General features: G+C 45.3%; 1 long non-coding RNA gene across 1 annotated transcript; it reads left to right on the forward strand.

The window, feature by feature from the left end:
- Positions 1–3,606: 3,606 nt before the first annotated feature.
- On the forward strand, positions 3,607–5,090 carry LOC148997394 (uncharacterized). Its single transcript, XR_016168953.1, has 2 exons — positions 3,607–3,998; positions 4,095–5,090. It is a non-coding gene; the product is annotated as an uncharacterized LOC148997394 (long non-coding RNA).
- Positions 5,091–21,276: the final 16,186 nt, after the last annotated feature.

Raw genomic sequence — 21,276 nt, forward strand, 5'->3', positions numbered from 1 at the left:
TATTTTCGATTAGTTTGCGGAGATGCTCAGCCCTGGCTGTTTTTAGGGCCTTTTTATAACGTGACAAACTGTCTTTCCACGTGATTCTAAAGACCTCTAAATTAGTTTGTTTCCATTTACACTCTAAGTTGCGAGTTTCTCTCTTGATAGCATGCGTAGCACTGTTGTACCGTGGTACTAAACAGAGGTGTTAGGTATTTTTACAGGCAGGTCATTAAGAACAAGTTCTTATTTACAATGGCGGCCTGAAAAGTGGACTAACCACTTAGGGAAAAGGAAATAGGGCTAAAATAAATACAGTACATTAGGAATACATACAGGTTAGCAATTACATAAAATACAATTTAAAACACAACTCAGTAGATGACACAAAATTATTATTTAGAGAAGCAACTGCATATGTCTATGAACAAGGGTGATATAATAGTTTTAAAGGATGAAATTGAAATTAGATTATCTAATTTGAGAATATTTTGCAGAGCGTTCCAGCCGTGAGTGGCAGCAGATTGAAAAGAATTGGTGAAGGGAGGACCCAGCCCGTTCTCATCCTTTAACGTCATATAGAACGCTATATGCAAAACCGCCGCTATACTACGCACATGGCACCCTTTATCGTTAATATAACACTCGAACCCAAGACGTCATAAATCCTTTAGCGTGAATATGACACGTAGACCCTACCCCACACCTAAACTTAACCCTCACACCGCGTGTTATATTAACGATAACGGGTGCCATGTGCGTAGTATAGTGCCGTTTTGCATATAGCGTTCTATATGACATTAAAGAATGAGAATGCGTTGGAGGGCCAGTTGACTGATGAATATAAAGTGCAGTAATGTGTATTGAAAGGAGCATTTATGGCAAACCTGATAGCGGAATGGTAAAGAGTATGAAGATTTAATAGAGTGACTTCCGGTTATGGCGGTGGCGTAACAAGTCGCAGATTTCAACCCTCGTGCATTAGGCTAGAATCAATCCTTCTGAACCCACTTAAGATACTTAATTTAAGTTAGTGGAATAGCTACAGTGATTACTAAAACAATGCCGTCGAAGAAAAAGATGAAAAATAAAGGGAGATCGGAAGCGGAATCACAAATTATGCCATCCGAACCTGAAAGCCTGAGCGAGCACGAAGAGATGGAGGAAGAAGGGGGGGGAGGCCTCAAACGAGAATCCTAGTAATGCGGAGATGATGAAGGCCTTTAAAGCAATGGAAAGACAAGTAAGCGGTAAGGTGGACGAAATTCTTTCGGCGGTCGTGGATGTCAAAGAGAGATTGACAGAGGCGGAGGAACGAATTTCAGGGACAGAGGACGAAATCGTCCAATTGAAGGTCAGAAATGATACGCTGGAAAAACAGATCAAATCCATGGCTGATTAGGTAATTGACTTGGAGAACAGAAGTAGGAGGAATAATCTTAGGTTGGTTGGCTTGCCGGAGAAAGAAGAGGGATCGGATGCGTGTGCTTTTCTGGAAAAGTTTCTACCAGAGACTCTGGAGTTGGGAGAAAGCGTTACACCATTGATAATAGAGAAAGCCCATCGAATACCCAGCTCAGGTAAAAAAAATGGACAAGATGGTAAAGTGCAGCCGAGGACTGTCATAATGAAGTTCCTAAATTTCAAACAGAAGGAACAGGTTCTAAAGGCTGCAAAGAGTAAGGGAGCAATTGCATACAAAGGTTCCAATCTTCGTTTTTTTCCGGATTTGTCGGCAGAGCTTCACAGGAAACAAAGAAGGTACGATATTGTCCGTCAAAAATTGCGTGACAAAGGAATCAACCGACACAGAGTAATCTTTCCTGCTCGACTGCTTCTTACACATGGAGACCGTACTATGATTATGAACAGCCCAGAAGAAGTGGAGAAATTTATGCAGCAGGTCGTGGACAAGTGAACTGAGATATCGAGTCCAGAAGAAATAAATAAAGAGATGGAACAAATTGAGAACAAGTAAACTGAAGTATTAATGCGAGGTACTGAGGACTAAATGTAAAATAGTAGTTTATTCTCTTTGTCGCTAGGTTGTAGCCTATACGTTCAAAGTAGATATTTAAGTTTTTCTTTCTTTTTTTAAATAAAGGTAGCTAGTTAATTATTTGAAGTTTAAGTTAATGCATTTAAGGTTCAGAAGAGGGCGCTTTTGCTATAATATTTGAAAAAAGAAATGACTGACACAGTGAAAGTTTGACTTTATTTTAAGATAATAGTTTGAAGATAGTAGCCTATAGTAATTTAATTTGTATATAGTCGGAAAAATGTTTCTTGGAAATATAAGACAGACTGTCAGCGTATTTTTTACCACGTAGAGGTGTTGGTGTTCATTTTTTTGAACAACAGAACAAATAGGAGAAGACCATTTAAGAAGTCGAGTGTAGGGAATGGGGTTACTGATACAGATGGTATCAGGGAAGCATGGAAAATGCTGGGGTAAGTTCATATTTTATGTTATTTGTTTTGTTTTAGTTATTTTAGGTTTGGCCTCTTATTTTGGAAAATTTATGGTTCAAGGTAATGTGGATGGTTAAAACAAAAAATGGCACAGATAGGAGGGATTAAGCTTCTATCATGGAATTGCAGGGGGCTGGGGAAATTAAAAAAGGTGATGACTAGAATTAAGCAGATACAGGCAAATGTGGTATTCTTGCAAGAGTCACACATGACTAAGGAGGAAGTGATCAAAATTGACAGAAGGTGGCAAGGACAGGTATATTCGGCATGTTTTACTACACAAGCCAGAGGGGTAATTACATTAATACATAAAACTGTGCCATTTCAAGTAAATAATATTATTAAGGAACCAGCTGGCAGATTTGTGATTATTCAGGGAAGATTGGTAACAGAGATAATACATTTAGTAAATGTCTATGGCCCTAATAAGGATGACTCTAAATTTTATAGCAACATATTTCTGATGGTGGCTTCATTACCAGGTCAGGTTATAATTGCGGGAGATATGAATTGTACACTTGATCCAGGAAAAGATAGATCTACGGGAGTCGATACCGCACATGTGAATTCTAGGAAATAGATTCTACATTTTATAGGAGAGCTTAATTTAGTAGATATATGGAGGCACCTCAATCCAAAACAGACTGCATATTCATGCTATTCGGCAACACACCAAACTTACTCTAGAATAGACTACTTTCTTGTGTTAGCCCAATTGCTTTCAAAATGTATAGATTGTCATTATCTTAGTATTGTCATTTCTGATCATGCACCAGTGGCTTTGTCATATGCCGATTCAAAATTAGTTAAAGATCCCCCTAAATGGCGATTCCAGCAAAGTTGGCTTAAAGGAACACTCCGACTTTTTGGGACTTTAGCCTATTCACCTTATCCCCCAGAGTTAGATAAGTCCATATGTCACGGGTGACAAAATCGCTCAGTAAATGGAACCTTCTTGAGAGTCCCGAGTTTGCTAGGGGAGCGTATTGGGTGCAACACTCCACTACCGTTCCGGGTGTGATGGAAACATGCCCATACTGATTAGCGCTAATGCATTGCAGGTGTGAGAGAGAGGGAAGCGGCGCTTACACAGGCTTCCTGTTTCATAAGCCACGATATAAAAGGGGCATTTAGAGAGTGTTTGGACCGCGGTCGGTGAGTGTACAGTGTGTCAAGATTCCAAAGGGTTGACAAGATCAGACATTAAAGTGGGTTGACTCTGGGCAGTGCTGGATACAGGCTTCCTTGGAAAATCGTTGGGGTGTGGTGATCGCCCATTCGAGTTTGCTGGGTCAGAGTGATCGTTTGTGGGAAGACTGCTGGACAGAGCTAGGACTGGATCTGTGCTGTGGAAGGAGAGAGGAAAGATAAGTGAATTGTTTTCATCTTATGGACATTTGAACCGCTTGAAGAGGATATAGTGACTGTGGATCTGACTGTTGGAGGAGCTATGTGTTTCAAGAGTGTGATGAGGAGGAATTAAAAGTGAAACCCCTGTAAACGAGCGCAACGGACTGAGTGGGGCCTCTGTTCAACCCTATCGTGTGAGTGAATTGCAGTGCTTTTGCCTTATTAATACACATTGATTTATTGCTGTGGAATTGAAGTGAACACAAGTGTGCTGTGTCTTTGTTGAGAAGTGGCCCTTATCCATGCTTACATGTTCGTGGAAGGATTATTATATCTACCCCCGTCAGAAGCCCAGAGTGATACAGTGAACTGAAGAGAGAGTACTGTGTACTGTGAATGTCCTCACTTGTTCTACTCACTGTTTGAGCCCAGAAGCACACAGCATCGCTGGTAAAGTAACCGTATGACTCACTGTCTCCCTATTGTGAACTGAAAAGAGAGTACTGTGTACTGTGAATATCCTCACCTGTTCTACTTACTGTTTGAGCCCAGAAGCATACAGCATCGCTGGTAAAGTAATCGTTTAACCCACTGTCGCCCTACTGTGAACCGAGGAGAGAGTACTTTGTGCTGTGAAGATCCCCACCTGTTCTACTTGCTGTTTGAGCCCAGAAGCACACAACATCGCTGGTAAAGTAACCTTATGACTCACTGTCTCCCTATTGCGAACTGAAGAGAGAGTACTGTGTACTGTGAATATCCTCACCTGTTCTACTTACTGTTTGAGCCCAGAAGCATACAGCATCGCTGGTAAAGTAATCGTTTGACCCACTGTCGCCATACTGGGAACTGAAGAGAGAGAGTACCCTGTACTGTGAAGAATCCTTACCTGCCATACTTACTGTCTGAGTCTGGAAGCCTGCAGCACCGCTGGGGGGAAAAGTAAGCTTTTAATCCACTGCTTTATTATCGTGCACCCACGAGAGTACTCTGTACTGTGAAGAATCCTAACCTGCCATGCTTACTGTCTGAGTCTGGAAGTCTGCAGCACTGCTGGGGGAAGAGTAAGCTTTTAATCCACTGCTTCATTACTGTGCACCAACGAGAGTACTTTGTACCGTGAAGAATCCTTACCTGCCATACTTGCTCTTGGGTCTGGAAGTCTGCAGCACCGCTGGGGAGAAGTAAGCTTCAACCCCCCTGCTCCATCATCGTACATCGACGAGAGTATCTTGAACTGTGAGAAACCCTTGGTTTAATAAAGATTGTTACTCCTTTGAAACTTATCTCTGTCTCCGGGTCCTCTGTTGTGTGCCTGTGGTGTCGGCTCCTCACGGTGGTGACTCAGTTAGAGGGGGGTGGTTGGTCACCCGAGCGTTCCTCCCCTCGACCTGTGACACATACATACCTTTTTCATCTCCGTGCGTGCTATAAGTCTGTTTGACGCACCCACCGCTAGCCTAGCTTAGCACAAAGACTGGATGTGAATGGTTGCAGCTTTCATACTAATCCAAATGAGTGACAAAACAACGCAAACGTTTTCCTATTTACATGTTGTGGTTTGTATAGTCACAGACTGTACAAATATCAAGGCCATATGAGGCAGACATCTTTTAACCGAATAAATACTATATTTTCTGAAGGCGAAGCACTGCTACTTGGGCAGAGTGATAACCATCACCTGAGACGCACCGTGACGAGGAGCAGAGAGTTCGCTCAGTGTTGGAGTAAAGAGTCCGCAATTACTAACGTTAGATAGAAAAGCATAGTTTATCATGGGTGTTTGCTTTATTGTATGAGCTGTGACAATAAACAGGGGAGACCAGGTAATGCAGTACCATGTTTCATTGAATTCCAACCAAAAACGCATCCAGATTTATAAATATCACAGAACATGAATAAATAATTATTATTACAGGAATCAATATATTTTAAATGCAATTTATTAGCTGAACCAAATCTATTCAACAGCATAATATACAGTATAATTGCATTACTATAGGATAGAATAAGGGGAAAGTAATAGCACAAATTGTTTTTGCACAATGAACTCACAGCCTATCGTACCCTTTTGCACGCTCAAGTTCGTTATTTCCATGGTTATTTCAAATTTAGGCAACTAGGCGCGCAGGGTGCAAGTTTAACGCGCTCGTTTTGTTCCAAGCGCGTCCGCGCCGCATCAAGATAAAAACATATTCATACCCTAATCATATAATAGTGTCACTAACGTTACATTAGATCATCTGGCTAATGGCACTGTTACATTAGGTCATCTAGAAACATAACAGAACACTTACCTCAGCCGCAGGTGATCCACTTGTCCTGTCTGTGCTATCGATGGGATGGCCGTATCCTTCAGCACATTATGGTCCGTGTGGCAAATTCCATTTTTTCAAAATAGTCGTCCTCATTGAAATGTACCGAGCAAACATAATGTCCCTTGATAATCTATTTAGGTGTGTTTGGATCAATATCCAGAGTAGGTAAGTTAGCCATTTCTTCATCCAGTCAGCGTTTTTAGTTGGAATTCTGTGAAACATGGTATTACCTCCCCTGTTTACAGTCGCAGCTATTTACAATAGAGCGAAAACCCATGACTGTAAACTACGCTTTTACTATTTATAAATTGCTGACTCTGTTACCCAAACTCTGAGCGAACTCTCCGCTCCTCACCACGGCGTGTCTCCGGTGATGCGGTTATTACTCCGTCAAAGTAGCAGTGCTTCGCCTTCAGAGAATAGTTCCCAGGTTTTATACGGTTAAAAGATGTCTGTGTCTCATTTGGACTTTGTTATTTGTACACTCTGTGACTATACAAATCACAACATGTAAATAGGAAAACAATTGCGTTATTTTGTCACTCATTTGGATTAGTATGAAAGCTGCAACCATTCACATCCAGTCTTTGTGCTAAGCTAGGCTAGCGGTGGGTGCGTCAAACAGACTTATAGCACGCACGGAGATGAAAAAGGTATGTATGGACTTATCTAACTCTGGTGGGTAAGGTGAAAAGGCTAAAGTCCCTTTAAGGATGAGGCATTTGTAGAGTTCTTGGGTAATCAAATTGACAATTACTTTGAAACAAATCAATTGGAAACTTCAGCAGGAATTCGGTGGGAGGCATTTAAGTGTTTTATTCGGGGACAAATTATTAGTTTTTGTAGTGCGAAAAGTAAAAAATCTCGACGGGAGTTACAAGATTTGGAAAAAGAGATTAAAGAGCTGGAAAATGAAGTATATCATAATGATTCGATATGTGCAGATAAACAAACAGCTATTAATGCTTCGATCTAAATATAATACATTTTCTGCAAATAAAACTGTAGCTAAGTTATTAAAGCTGAAACAAACATTTTATGAACAAGGCGAAAAGACAGGTAAAGTGTTGGCATGGCAAATAAAGAAAAAGCAAATGGAGAGGGCTGTAGATTCGATTGAAGACTCGGACGGTAATACTATTGTTGACCCACAAGAAATTAATAATTTATTCAGATCATATTATATGAAACTGTATAATTCTGAATGTACTTCGGGTTCAGAAATACAAAAAACTTTTTTGGATAATTTGGAGTTACCTACCAGAAGAACATAAAGATGAAATGGGAAAAGACATTAGTTTACAAGAGGTGATGGAGGCGATCAATCTGATGAAAGCGGGGAAGGCGGCGGGACCTGATGGTCTTCCCATAGATATATATAAAAAATGTAAAGATAAATTAGTAAGACCTATATTAGACATGCTAGTAGAAGCTTTTGAAGAGAATAAACTTCCTGTGTCTTTGAATGAAGCTATAATTACCTTATTGCCTAAACCAGGAAACCCCAACAATAAATGTGAAAACTTTCGACCTATAAGTTTACTCAATTCGGACACTAAAATCCTGAGCAAAATACTGGCAAGAAGATTAGAAACTGTAGCGTCTTACGACATAGGGATGGATCACAGTGGTTTTATGATAAATAGACAAGGATGTCATAATGTAAGAAGAGTGCTAAATATCCTGCATCAATAAAAAGGGGGGAAAGATACTGCATTACTAGCACTAGATGCAGAAAAGGCATTCGACAGGGTGGAATGGGATTTTCTGTTTGATGTTCTAATTCGGTTTGGATTTGGAGAAAAATACTGCAAATGGGTTAAATTGTTGTACCAGAATCCTTCAACAGAGGTCTTAACTAATAATTTTATATCAAAATCATTTAATATTTCTAGGGGATGTAGACAGGGATCGCCTCTTTCACCTCTCCTCTTTCTGATGGCTATTGAACCCTTGGCAATTGCTTTTAGAAAAGAAAGGGATATAAAAGGTATAGAAATGTTTGGTAGTGAACATAAAATAGCGCTATTTGCTGACGACGTTATATTATTTTTAAAGAATTTAGATTCAACCATTCCGGCTTTAATTCAAATCATAGAGACATTTGGGGAAATCTCAGGATATCGGAACAATAATTCAAAATCTTCAGTTATGTTGCTCAATGAAGAAGAAGAAAGGAAAAGTTCTAGCAGTAAGGTAGATATGTTTAATAATGTGGAAATATTTACATATTTGGGAATTAAAATTACTCCAAAACTGGAAGATATAGTAACAAAAAATGATAATTCAATTTTTGAGAATACAGTGATGCTGGTTGAAAGATGGGCTTCTTTACCGTTGTCTTTAATAGGAAGAATTAATATTTTAAAAATAAATATTTTACAGAAATTTTTGTACCTATTTCAGAATATTCCGATCACACCTCCTAGTAATCTGTTCCCTTTCGTAGTCACTTCGAGTTACGTCAGAAGTGACGGAGATTGGGGGTTTCGCATAGAAAGCCAATCCTCGTCGAGTATTTAATCACGAGCCAATGGCATGCAATGCCTTGGGGCTGCGGAATTTTGCATAGCGTACTCCGCCCTACTCCATGAGTATAAAAGGAGGAAGTGAACGCAACCGCAGTATGTTTTCGCTTCGGAGCCAAGAGACCTCTTCACTCCTAAGCCATTCTCACTGACAAGACTCTTCAAGACGAGCTCCTCTTCAGTGTTGGTGTGACGGCGATACCCAGCGAGATTCTGCATTGCCTGCGATCTGAGCAGTGGGCTGCCAGACTGTGCGCTTCTCCCTGGACGCCTCAGCGCTGAAAGAGTGAATTTCCTCCTCTCTATTGAAAGAGCTGCACGTGGCACGTCTTTTTAAAGATGGTTCGCCCGTGTTCTTCTGGATGCGGTCGATTCATGTCGTCCTCTGATGGTCACGATCGCTGCTCTGTTTGCCTGGGCATTCAGCATGCAGCAGCAGCGTTCGTGGATGACTCATGTTCCTTCTGTGGGGATATGACCATCTCTACACTGCGATCGAGACTCAATGATCTAACAAAAGTGAGAGTCCCCGCGTCCGCTACTCGTTCGGCTTCTTCTTCGAGAAGCTCTTCGACTCGCGGACAGGGTGATCTGACGGTGACGGTGTGGAACAAAAACCCGACGAGTGAACCTCGGGCCACACCCCCTGCCCCAGTGTCAGAGCCAGCGAGCTCTGCTTCGATTCACGTGTCTGCCTTTTCGCAGGTACTGTCTGTTTCGTTCGGCGCTCCAGAGGATGACGCGATGTCGATCGTGGCATCACAGGGCGGGCTTGAGTCTTCGGAACGTGAGGATGCGGCTGCGTTGCCTCCCTCGGGAGCGCCAGCGTTGCCCGTGTCTGATCCCGAGATGACGGCCATGCTATCTCGGGCCGCCGTGAGTATCGGGTTGGAGTGGAATCCTCTGCCCTGCCCCGATCTCTCACGGATGGATAATTGGTTTTTGGGGAAAGCTGCCGCCGCAAGGCCACAGCCGAACCCAATTCCATTTTTTCCCGAGCTGCATGTGGAGCTGACGCACACTTGGAAGGCTCCTTTGACCTCTCGAGAGCGCGCTCCAGCCTCCCCCGCCTTTCCTCCCCTTAACGGCGCGGCTGCCCATGGGTATGCTGGGATCCCTCCGGTGGAGCGCTCTGTTGCGATGCAACTGTGTCCGCAGAGCGCCTCCTCCCGTGGGGCTCCTAAGCACCCATCCAAAGCCTGTAGGTTCTCGTCGTCTATGGCGGCGCGATCCTATAGAGCGGCGGGACAGGCAGCCGCTGCTTTGCATGCCATGAGCACTTTGCAAGTGTTTCAAGCCAAACTGCTCAGGGACATGCACGAGGGCGGGACTGACCCAGCGGCTTATAATGAGCTGCGAGCGGCCACTGACCTCGCTCTCCGGGCGACAAAGTGGCTGCTCGCTCCGTTGGGCAGGTGATGGCCACTAGCGTGGTCCAGGAGCACCACCTATGGCTCAACCTGGCAGACACAAAGGACGCTGAGCGGACATGTCTGCTCAACGCCCCCCTCTCCCAGGTTGGCCTGTTTGGCGGTGCGGTTGAAGACTTTGCCCAGCAGTTTTCGACCGCCCAGAAGCAGACGGAGGCCATTAAACACATTCTGCCCCGACGGTCAGCTACTGCCTCCACCCAGCCATTGGCCCAGACGCCTTCCTCTGCTCGCCGCCGAGGACGCCCCCCTGCGGCTCCCCTCCCTTCCACGCGTCCCCAGCAGCAGCCTTCACCCGGGACGCGGCGTGGAGGAGGCCGCAGGCATGCGTCGCAGCCCCCTCAGGCCGCGCGCCCCGCTAAGCGCCAGGCGAAGCGGCGTTCCTGAGACGGGCTGCTCAGTGATGAAGTTGAGTGTTTCTCAGGAGGAGGTAGCAGGCCCCCTCCTTCCCCCGGTGGAGGGCCGGGGGAGAATCTTTTGTTCACAGCTCCCCGCTGCTCACCCACGGGTGGGCAGCACCCTGAGTTGGTTAAAGAAAGACTTAACATCATCACTGAGCACACAGACTGGAATGAGTACGCTCGTCGCCCCAGCGCGGCGACCCTCTCATTCCTCTCTGTCCCTGAGGGTGCGGAAGGGAGCGTGTGTCGTCCCTCGACTACGCACCTCCCCTCCCCCTCTCTCGCCAGACCCCCGACAGAACAGACCCCAGTGGAACGCTGGTCCTTCCCTGGTCCCTTCTGTCGGGGAACGGGGCTCGACTGGGCATCCGCACGGGGTAACACCCGAGCGCTTGCCAGTCTCCCCGCCCCGCTGCCCCTCCGGGGGGACGTCTGTGGTTCGCATGACCCCGCTGGTTCACTTCCTGGGAGCTTGGCTAGAGCTCCCCGGGCTGTCCCGCTGGGTCATCAAAACGATCAGATTCGGCGACGCGATTCAGTTCACACGGTCTCCTCCCCGTTTCAGGGGAGTTCGCTCCACTTTGGTCGGTGGCAATGCCCCGGTCATGAGAGCGGAGATTGCAACCCTGCTGGCGAAGGGTGCAATCGACACGGTCCCTCCAGCCGAGTTGAGGTCCGGGTTTTACAGCCCCTACTTCATTGTCCCCAAGAAGACCGGTGGGTTACGACCGATCCTGGATCTGCGCATTTTAAACCGTACTCTTCATCGGCTACCGTTCAAAATGCTCACAGCCAAACGCATTTTCGAATGCATACGGCCTCAGGATTGGTTTGCAGCGATCGACCTGAAGGACGCGTACTTTCATGTCTCCATATTGCCTCGACACAGACCGTTTCTTCGGTTTGCCTTCGAAGGCCAGGCATATCAGTACACGCGTCTTCACGAAGATCGTCGAGGCAGCCCTTGTTCCCCTTCGCGAACAAGGGGTTCGCATCCTGAACTATCTCGACGATTGGCTAATTCTGGCACACTCTCGAGAACAGGTTTGCGAGCACAGAGACCTGGTGCTCCGGCACCTAGCCCGTCTGGGCCTTCGGGTCAACCGGGAGAAGAGCAAACTTTGCCCCGTGCAAAGGATCTCTTTTCTCTGCATGGAGATAGACTCGGTCGCCATGTCCGCGCAGCTCACGAACGAGCGCGCGCACTCACTGCTGACTTGTCTTCGACAGTTCGAAGGCAAGAATGTGGTTCCACTAAAACTTTTTCAGAGGCTCCTGGGGCATATGGCATCCGCAGGCGCAGCAACGCCGCTCGGATTGCTTCATATGAGACCACTTCAGCTGTGGCTTCGCGATCGAGTCCCGAGGTGGGCATGGCATCGCGGCTCGCTTCGAGTTCCAGTGACTCCAGCGTGCCGCCGTACCTTTTCCCCGTGGTCGAACCTCAGCTTTTTGCGGGCCGGTGTCCCGCTCCAGCGAGCTTCCAGGCATCTCGTTGTCTCCACGGATGCATCTACCACGGGTTGGGGTGCCATGTGCAATGGGCATGCAGCCGCGGGTTCCTGGATAGGACCCCAGCGCCTCATGCACATCAATTGCCTCGAGCTGTTGGCAGTACGCCTGGCCCTGCACCGCTTTCGAGCGCTGCTCAGGGGTCAACATGTACTTGTCCGTTCAGAAAACACCACTGCTGTAGCATACATCAACCACCAGGGGGGTCTACGCTCGCGCCAGTTGTCGCAGCTCGCCCGCCACCTCTTGCTATGGAGTCAGAAGCACCTGAGGTCCCTTCGTGCTGTGTTCATTCCAGGAGACCGGAACCTGGCAGCCGACGAGCTGTCACGGATCCGCCCTATCTCCGGCGAATGGCAACTCCATCCCCAGACGGTCCAGCTGATCTGGGACCAGTTCGGGGATGCTCAGATAGACCTGTTTGCCTCCCGGGACTCATCCCACTGCGCCCAGTTTTACTCCCTGTCCGAGGGCACGCTCGGCACAGATGCACTGGCGCACAGCTGGCCTCGGGGCCCACGAAAGTATGCGTTTCCCCCAGTGAGCCTCCTTGCACAGGTATTGTGCAAGATCAAGGAGGACGAGGAGCAGGTCTTGCTGGTAGCCCCTTATTGGCCCACCAAGACGTGGTTCTCCGAACTCATGCTCCTCGCGACAGCACCTCCTTGGCCTATTCCTCTGAGACAAGATCTACTCACTCAGAGCCGGGGCACTCTGTGGCACCTGCGGTGGCGGCAACCATCACTTCCGCTAGAGCGTCGTCCACGAGACACCTTTATGCGTTGAAGTGGAACCTCTTCGTCAACTGGTGCTCTTCTCTCGGAGAAGACCCCCGGAGATGTTCGATCAGTGTCGTGCTTTCCTTTCTGCAGGATGGGTTGGAGCGTAGGCTGTCGCCCTCCACCCTTAAGGTCTATGTCGCGGCCATTGCCGCGTCTCATGATGCAGTAGAAGATAAGTCCATTGGGAAGCATGACCTGGTCATCAGGTTCCTGAGGGGAGCGAGGAGGCTAAATCCACCTCGTCCTCCCCTCGTACCCTCTTGGGACCTCTCAGTAGTTTTAAGTGCTCTGCAGAGGCCTCCCTTTGAGCCTTTGCAATCGGTAGAGTTAAAGTTTCTGTCTATGAAGACGGCACTCCTGGTTGCATTGGCCTCCATCAAGAGGGTGGGGGACCTGCACGCATTCTCTGTTGATGAAGCGTGCCTGGAGTTCGGGCCGGCTTACTCTCACGTTGTCTTGAGACCCCGGCCTGGATATGTGCCCAAGGTTCCCACCACTCCCTTCCGGGACCAGGTGGTGAACCTGCAAGCGCTGCCCCTGGAGGAGGCAGACCCAGCCTTGGCACTGCTCAGTCCGGTACGTGCACTCCGCACCTACGTCGACAGAACGTGGTGTTTCAGGACCTCAGACCAGCTCTTTGTCTGTCATGGGGGGAGCCAGAAGGGAAAGGCTCTCCCAAAGCAACGGCTGTCTCACTGGATAGTGGACGCCATTGCTTTGTCTTACCAGCAGCAAGGTCGTCTGTGCCCCCTTGGTGTGACGGCCCATTCCACTCGGAGTGTGGCCTCCTCTTGGGCTCTAGCGCATGGCGCCTCGCTAACAGACATCTGCAGAGCTGCAGGCTGGGCGACACCAAACACCTTCGCCAGATTCTACAATCTGCGTGTCGAACCGGTGTCCTCTCACGTACTCGCTTCTGCCAGTACTGGACCCGCTTAGGTGTCTTTGCTTGCTCGCCATTCCACTCCCGACTGGATAAGTGCGATATTCCTCAGTAGTCTTCCGTTGAAGCCTTGAGTCCTCCAGCACCCAGGATGCGGGCACCTCTGTTGCTCTGGATGCCGGCTAGGTGCCTCCATGTGCACGGTTCCCTGTGTTAACTGTCTCATGTGTATTTCGACTGTAAGCCTCTCTTCAATGCCCTAATTTTAAAGAGTATTATACTGCTGCCCAGTTAAGATCTATTATGTTTTTCTTCTCAACATCTAATGAACAACCCGTATGGGTAGAAATGGAAAAAACTCTATTCCGAATCAAATACCCTTGGAATCATATTTATATGATTTAGATCGTAAAATTCTACAGAAAATGAAGGGAAATGTGACGAATCCAATGGTTTTTAAATATGGTAAGGGAATGGCATGAGACACAGAGATATTTGAATATCTCCTATACAAGTGAGATATCTCGCTACTGTCCAATATGGGGAAATCCTAAGTTTAGTCCCGGAAAAGTAGATGTAGGCTTTAAGACGTGGGCAGAAAAAGGTATTAAAAGTATAAAAGATTTATATAAGGAAGATAATCTTATGTCATTTCAGGAATTGAGTAATTCATTTGATATACCTAAAAGTCATTTTTTTAGGTACTTACAGATAAGAAGTTTCATTTTATCATTTCAAAAAAGTACTGGAAATATACCACCATTATCAGTTTTGGAAAGAGTAGTCACCAAAGATTGTTATGATAAAGGTCGGATTTCACTTCTGTATATTATGTTGGTAGAGGGCTCTCCTGAGTCTTCTAGCTCTCGTTTAGGAACATGGAGTAGAGATCTTAACGAGGAGATCACACTAGATGAATGGAGCGAGATTTGTCAAGATGCTCAAGTACAAACAGTTAATACTAGATTAAAGTTGCTGCAATATAAGTGGCTTATGGGAGTATACATAACTCCAGTATTATCAAACAAATTTAATGAAAATATACCAGATATATGTCCCAAGTGTGATGTTTGTAAAGGTACCTATTTCCATTGTATATGGGAATGTGAAAAAATATCGAAATTCTGGAAAGAAGTGCATAGTATGATTGGTAAAATTATAAATGTGAGTCTTCCTTTTGGACCAAGGATTTTTCTACTGCATTTGTATCCTAAGCTTAAGTCAAAGGAATGTGTCTTTATTTCTATGTGTATCTTACAAGCTAAACGCCTCATTGCATTACATTGGAAGAATCTAGAACCACCTAGCATAAAAATATGGCTCAGGGAGATGGTACTGATTATGTCAATGGAGAAAATAACATATATTATTAAAGGAAAGGGTAAGACTTTTGAGGATGTTTGGAATCCCTTTAGATCATTCATAGAGAAAGAGGATAGTGACCTGTTTAAAGAGACAATTGAAGATATGTGAGTTTATAGGATGTATTTGTATTAGGAGGCCTTAATAGTTTGTATGTGTTTTTTTTATGTTCATTAATCTTGAAGATGCGAATGCTGTACAAATTGAGATATGCTAAGTTGTAATGATGCGAAAGACATCAATTTGTGTCTATACTGTATTTTGTATTTTTGTTCTGGGTGTGTGTGTTTTATATGTTGGTAAAAAGTTAATAAATATATTGAAAGAAAAGATTTAATAGAGTGGACTTGCAAGCAATCCTGTATATAGTGTCTCCATAGTCTAGCATGGGCAGCTTTGATATGTGGATGGAGAAAGAAAAGAGAAGGTTCCAACCAGATGCCCAAGTATTTATACGCAGTGACTTATTCTAGAATAGTCCCCTTGCAAGTGATGATGTTAAGGGCTGGAGGAGGCGTAGTACCCTTACGGTAAAACCACATGATTTTTGTTTTAGAGATATTAATAGTGAGTGTGAGTTGTATAAATGATTGCTGGACAAAGCTATCTTGCAAGGTAGCTTGAACAGCATCAGGGGAAGAACCCGTGGCATATAAGATTCTATCATCAGCATATAAGTGAATGAGTGAATTACCAACTGCCTGGGGAATGTTAAAAAAATATAAATTGAGAAAAATGTAGGGCCAAGGATGGAGCCTTGGGGGACAACCCTGGTGACCTGTAGAGAATGGGAGAAAAGGTTTTCAAATCTTACTCTTTGAACCCGGTGAGAAAGATAATTTGAGAACCAAACCAGTGAGTGATCAATGACACCAATGCTGCTAAGTCTGTGGATGAGTGTGTTGTGGTCCACGCAGTCAAAAGCTTTTGCAAGGTCAATGAATATAGCAGCGCACTGTTGTTTGGTATCTAATGCGGATTTAATGTCATTGAGCACATTAGTGGTAGCTGTAACACAACCATACCCCGATCGGAAGCCAGACTGTGCTCCGGAGATACTGTTCACATTAAGATGATTGATTAGGATCACAATCAACCACAGTATATACATTTTTCCACTTGTCTGAAAGTTTGCGCTTTCCGCGTTCACTTTTATTGGCTAATAGGACCCTGTCGCCAACTTCAATTCTCATTCCCTTATTTTTGCGGTTGTACATGTGGGCTTGATGAGACTGTTCTTTTTATGTGTTAGCCTCCGCAACAGCAAGAGCATCCTTCTTCAAATCCCTCCTCAGAGACTCTACATACTTGAGAAGAGAATTATTCGAATCATCCCACAGTACATTCTTGAAAACAACATCAATTGGCAGTCTTGGGGTACGGCCAAACATTAGATAGAAGGGAGAAAACCCCGTAGTCTTGTGCTCAGTGCAATTGGCTTTATGCACAGCTGCACTACTTCCTGAACTTAAGCCAGCTCCTTGTTTCCTGTCTGCAATTATTGGCCAAACTTAATTAATTCAGGTGTCTGATTATTGTTGCCGTGACTACTGAGGTCATGCACACCTGGATTAATCAATTTGTCCAATAATGGCAGACAGGAAACAAGGAGCTGGCTTAAGTTCAAGAAGTAGTGCAGCTGTGCATACAGCCAATTGTACACAAATGTTAATGTATAGAGCATTCAAGGCCAATCTTGCTTTGGGCGTGGTTGAAGGGCTCTGATCATATTTCCCAACGTCCGATTGAATCTTTCTGTGATTCTATTGCCCATATGGTGTTGTCCGTGACTTCTTAACACCAGAAAACTCATGCAAATGCCTAATAAGCTCACTACAGAAATTCGCCCCCTGATGAGAATGAATGTGTTCAGGGAAACCATAGTAACAGAAATAGTTGTCCCAGAGCTGCTTTACCACCGCCTTAGCTGACTGGTCTGGACAACGAAAAGCATGGGCTAGCTTGGTAAAATGGTCAGTGACCACTAAAACATCAACTGACCTATTCTGAGAATCCTCCGCCGTCCAGAAATCAATGCAGACTAACTCAAGAGGAGCAGATGTCCTGGCACTCTCCACTGGAGCTCGACCCTCTGGCTCTGGTGCCTTTGCTAGAGCACAACGACCGCATACTTTCACATAGTCACGAATATCACGTTCCATGTCAGTCCAGTAGAAACATTGACGAGACAGTTGGAAAGTGCGACACTGGCCTTGGCGTCCAGCCTCATCGTGACAGCCTCTCATCTAGTGTTGCACAGTGCACCGATACTTCAAAAGTATCGCGATACTCGGAAATGAAAAACCTCACGTTACCTAAATTTATTAGTATCGATACTTTTATGAATGACCGCGACCCAGATTTGTAAGAGACTTATTTCATGTTGGTGTGTGCCACGCACGCTTCCAGTCTCTCCCTATGAACGTCTGTGTTTCTCCTCACGCACGCAGCAAAGAAGCTGCAGCTGTCATGAGACAAACACTACCGCGAGACGGCTGCATGCGCAAGCACACGTGATACAGTGGCCGGCTGTCAGTAGCGGGGTGGCAATCAGGAGAGTCGAATCTTTTCCCGGTGGGCCGGTAGTGTTTCGAGGTCGCGAGGGCCACTCTGATAGTTATACATTGCAAGTTATTAGCAACACAATCCAGCGGCCTGTACACAATAGTCTATGCAACGGCGATAGTTTGAAGCGCGCGTCCGTGTGAAGACGGTGCGCAACTGCACAAGCCACAAAAGACACTGTATCCATGCAACTGATGATAGCAGCGAAAAAGAGCGCTCTGCTTGATTAAAAAAAAACCCCAACAGATTTTAGCGCTAGATCTCTTATTTAATTGAGCTAAATGAACTAAATGAATTATCTGCTAGTTAACTGGAGATGTTTCACTTATTTTTGTATTAGGTGTACAACTTTCCCCCCAACTTTCATAGATAGCATAAATAATTTGCAAGCTGCTAAAATAAAGGATACAAAACATCAGCAAAATGATCTATCGGCTATATCATTATAATCAGACCATGTGCATGTCAGTAATTTATTTATATTAGGTCATTACAGCATTAAAGAGCGCAGACCTATGCAAAGGAGGTGCATGTAAAACGCCTTGTAAGAAATACTTTCCTTTTCAGGAAAAGTATCAAAAAAGTATCTAAATCGCAATACTTGACTTGGTATTGGTATCGAAACAATAATTTTGGTATCGTGACAACACTACTCTCATCACGTCACCTTTCAGGGCAGAAGGTACCACGAACTGAAATTTTCTGTGGCGTGTTAAGGGATCTTTTGAAACACGATACAAGACATACAAGACAGAGCCAGGGGAGTGGCCCATCTTCGTGCGTTATCGTCCCAAGAAAGGTGATTAGAAAAGACAGCAGACACTTCGGCACTCGAGAAGCTCCCTGGCACATCATCTGAATTGACACCAGACTGCTCACAAACGCCCGCTGGGACCTTTGCCCTGTCAAACACTTGCTGACTTGCGTTGGACAAACGGAAAACATCCTGTACAACAGCACTGGTATGATCTCTTGACTCCGCTAACAACACATCATAGGCTTCCCTTAAGCGGTGACTAACATGACCGTCAGCAAAAGGTTGCCTGCTCAAGGCGTCAACTATTAAGTTCTACCAGAAAGACTCAGGAGATAAGATACTGTACAATGAAGCATTTTATTAACAGCCCAGCAAGCCATATATGCAAAAAAGCTCTTCGCATTGGCCCCGTCCGTAACTCTCGATCCGAGGGTACGGATTCTGAATATTCTTCCTGAAGTTGAAGGCAGGGGCGCAGCCGACCCCAAAAATGAGTGGAAGAGTAATTCCACTGGACGAAGCCCACCCCCAAAGAACATGAAAGAAAAGTATACCCACCAGCCATATGTTATGTGGTTCCTAAAATAAAAGAAGAAAAAGAATTAGCAAACAGCTGGTAAACATGAATATATCAATTTCCATAGATTGTAGAGTTCCATCGATATTGTCGTGGGAACGGAACTCCACAATCTAAAGTGGAGCATGCTTAACTTAATATGAAAGATACTTTTCTGCAGCTGAATTACATGAGACATTACGTATTTGCTCACGCTTAAAATTTATTTTTTATTTATTTATTTATTTTATATATACGAGGCCACGCTGAGCCAGGGGCGCAACTACCCAGTTTCAGAGGGGTATGCAGCAACAATTTCAAAGCCCCCCCAAAAAAAAAAAAAAAGCAAAAAGCAAAATTGTCGTTTATTAACACAATTAAACTATAGCTACTCCACCTTGATGATCCCCCTAAGAAAACTATAAGCTCCATTGGAACAGCAATACCAGTGTTACTCACAGGATTTTAGGTAAAACTGTGGGAGGTGGACCTCTGTTTCTCTAGGGGGGTTCGGGGGCATGCTCCCCCGTAAGAAAATTGTGTGTTCTGTAATGTTAAATTCAGCAGTCTGGTGCACTTTGAGAGTTCAAAATTAAAAGCTCCAACCCATATTCAGGGTGCAAATTAAACAAAGAAAAATTTGAACCTCTTTTAGTTAGTGTCTGTCTACATTACACTAGTAATAATATTAATTCCATGAAAGTAATAGCCATAAAGGCTATTGTAAAATAAATGCACAGAAAAATAAAGGAAACTTTCATAATTAGTTTTGCACTAATTTCTATACTTGAAAGATATAAGCGCATAATGACATATTTCATGGGACAGTGTGTCAGAAAAAAAAAACTAAAGCTGACTTTTTTGACCAATGCATTACACCAGCACAGCGCCGCCAATTAAGCAAAAAACAAAACAAAAACAAACAACAAACAAATGTATGAGTTTTGTGGGCCGTTAAGACAAATAACTTAAAAAAGGATGAAATGTATTGGCTGAAAAGCACGTCGGCCCAGCGGGAATCTCCCGGTAGTCCCGATGGCCACCGAGATATAGATAGCCTACATGCCTGGATGTCACATTTTAAATCCTACCTGTTGGCTTTCAGCAATGCATGCAGTTATTTAGCTGCTGTCGCATCAATTGACATGCCATCTCCTTTTCTCTCTTTCTTTTTCTATTTTTAGCCCCACAGCATTTTGTTTTATCCATCTTTTTCGACGACAACTCTCCACTTGTACCTGCTCGCTCAGCGCTCACGGCGCCCCCGCCCGCTCGCGATATTACCCGCCCCCCTTCTCCATGAGGGCACCTACTCTAGCCTTGCTGTTAGTCCTCTAAAATTTTATATAACATTGAAGGAATGCAGAAATGATTTAGAAACGCACAACGGCAGCTACATATAGAAATACAATAAAGCATATATATAATTTTTTATTTTTTTTTACCATCGCTTTGGCGCCCCCCATTGTGCTGCGCCCCTATGCGCCGCATATAGCGCATACCCACTTTTTGCGCCACTGCACGTAGACAAGGCCACGCTGAGCCACATAGACAAAGCCACGCTGAGCCACATAGACGAGGCCACGCTGAGCCACATAGACGAGACCACGCTGAGCCACATAGACGAGACCACGCTGAGCCACATAGACGAGGCCAGGCTGAGCCACATAGACGAGGCCACGCTGAGCCACATAGACGAGGCCACGCTGAGCCACGCTGAGCCCCACAGAGATGAGGCCACGCTAAGCCCCACAGAGATGAGGCTACGCTGAGCCCCACAGAGATGAGGCCGAGCTGAACCCCACAGAGATGAGGCCACGCTGAGCCCCACAGAGATGAGGCCGAGCTGAACCCCACAGAGATGAGGCCACGCTGAGCCCCACAGAGATGAGGCCGCATTGAACTCCACAGAGAAGAGGCCACGCTGAGCAACATAAAAAACGAGGCCGCGCTGAACCCCACAGAGACGAGGCCACGCTGAGCCACATAGACAACACCACGCAGGGCCGCAGAGAGACAAGGTTATGTTAGCCACGCATAGATGAGGTTCGCTGAGCCGCTAGGCTTCAGTGATGTTTTCGTTAGTGATGACGATAACGAAATGATTTCGTTAACGCACCGTTTTTTTATGACGATAACGCGACGATGACTAGCTAAAAATAGCTCTGAGGTGACTAAAACATGACGAGACGTTTTCGAGTTTTCGTTGACGAGACGAGACGGAACGAAAATGATTATAAGTCTGACGTTCACAATGCATGCAATTTATGCCTGTTTTGCGTGAAATCGGTCTGTATGGAGCTAAAAATAAATATCAGCAATGCTGCCGTTTCCTATCACCTGGGCCCAGCACCGGCCGCCGCGCGCGCACCAGATTC

The sequence above is a fragment of the Pimephales promelas genome, chromosome 2 (genome assembly GCF_988280905.1).
Source record: "Pimephales promelas chromosome 2, fPimPro1.hap1.1, whole genome shotgun sequence".
Classification (NCBI taxonomy): domain Eukaryota; kingdom Metazoa; phylum Chordata; class Actinopteri; order Cypriniformes; family Leuciscidae; genus Pimephales; species Pimephales promelas.